Here is a 2,031-nt window from a genome sequence, read left to right on the forward strand (position 1 = left end):
AGTAGTTGGCAAATCAAGTAGTCAGGGCAATGTAGACAGTTGAGCCCTGAGCCTGGGGGATCTGATGCTCTCTCCAGGTAGATATCGTCAGAATTGAGTTAAACGGTAGGGCGCTCAGCTGGTGTGACAGAGTTGCTTGAGTTTTTCCCAGCTCAGGTGGGAAAGTTGAGCTGTTGGTTAAAAAAAAAAAAAAAGACTCAACTCCAATCGCTCAGCCATGAAGACTGTGGAGATCATCTCTGTGTGATCTGAAAAAAAGATACTCTCTTTTTAAGGTTACACCCAGTGCCTGTCAGATATTGAATGAGAGCAATTCTCCCAAGAAAAAATTAGGGGGAAGTTGAATAGCTAAACCCGTGAGTAAATCTTATTGATTTGGGAGATAAAAGAGTGGAGAGGCATTATATTTTTTCTAGGACATTCAACTCTATATCATGGCAAAGTTTACTAATTTATTTTGTCCATCCATTTGTTTGTATAGTATTCGGCGAGCATATAAGCAGAGCAAAGCACTATGCTATGTATTGTGTATAGGTTGACATCGAATAACAAATTACTTGAAAGAGATTCTGTTTCAGATGTGTTTGCATCTTCTAGAGTAGTATTTCCAACTTTGCCCTGTTTGTGGGCTCACCCTGGAAAAATGAGTATTTGAAAACTACCCATGCCTGGGCTCCTCCCCCATAGGTTCTGATTCAATCTATTTAGGGCATAAGAGTTTTTTGTTTTTAAAATTTTTCTAATGTTTTATTTATTTTTGAGAGAGAGAGACAGAGCATGAGCAGGGGAGGGATAGAGGGGAGTGCAGGGGGGAACGCAGAATCTGAAACAGGCTCCAGGCTCTGAGCTGTCAGCACAGAGCCCCATGCAAGGCTCCAACCCAGGAACTGGGATCATGACCCGAGCTGAAGTCAGATGCTTAATCAACTGAGCCACCCGGGTGCCCCATAGGGCATAGGAGTTTTTTTTAATGTTCATTTATTTTTGAGAGAGAGAGCACAAGCAGGGAAGGGGAAGAGAGAGAGAGGGAGCAGAGGATCCAAAGGCTTGACACTCGGAAACTGACAGCAGAGAACCTGATGCAGGGCTCGATCTAACATCCAGGCTCTGTCTCAGGAACCATGAAATCATGATCTGAGCAGAAGGACACCTAACCCACTGAGCCACCCAGGAGCCCAGTGGCTTCAACTTTCAGGAAAGATTGAGAACCACTGGTCTAGGAGGCAAGATTACATGAGCACATAGGAAATGTTAAAAGCACAAAACCTTAGTGAAAGACTTTCCTCGCTGGGTTGTTATTTTGTGTTGGCTCTCACAAGGGGACATAGAGGATGACCCCTCCAGATCCCCGTCCTCTGCAGTGTGGTAATTGACTCAATTATTCTAACTAAGCAGGAACGAATTGTTCTAGAGACCCAGATTACAATTCGGTCATCTGAATGAGGAGCTCCCATTATCAAAAAATGCATGTCTATGAACAAAATATCTCCTTACTAGTACGGATGTAGTAATATCGATAGCTACACTTTCTGAAATGCCTACTATGTCCTGGACCTAGTCCTAATTTCTTCACATTTAATTTCACTTTCTTATTTAGTTTTACAAGCTACATTGGAAACCCTAACCACTAATTGCAAACCACACTTAGCATCTCATTCTGTTCCTCAACACTACCCATCTTCAGTTTAATTACAGTTTCGTAATTGTTGAGTTTTCAAATTTGCACTTGTTTCCATTGACCACGTTTTATGTTTACCAATTCTTTGTACTGTGGACGTAAATCCTAAATCTTGTAGTAATGTCTCCAGTCTACAGACAGAATGTTTTGCATTAGGGAAAATATCCCCTAGACAGTTATTCCTGTCCATGATTTATGAAAGTCTTATAAAAATCATTCTACAGCAGCAAAAAAAAGCACTTCTTGAAGGGTATCTTTTGTTAGTTCTGGACTTAGTTTCCTTTAAGGATAATAGCCCTCTATATATTAGAGATATGGATGAGACATCTGATAGAGGAATTTATTTTGAAATG

Source organism: Hyaena hyaena, unplaced genomic scaffold (genome assembly GCF_003009895.1).
Source record: "Hyaena hyaena isolate Hyena2069 unplaced genomic scaffold, ASM300989v1 scaffold_895, whole genome shotgun sequence".
Lineage (NCBI taxonomy): Eukaryota > Metazoa > Chordata > Mammalia > Carnivora > Hyaenidae > Hyaena > Hyaena hyaena.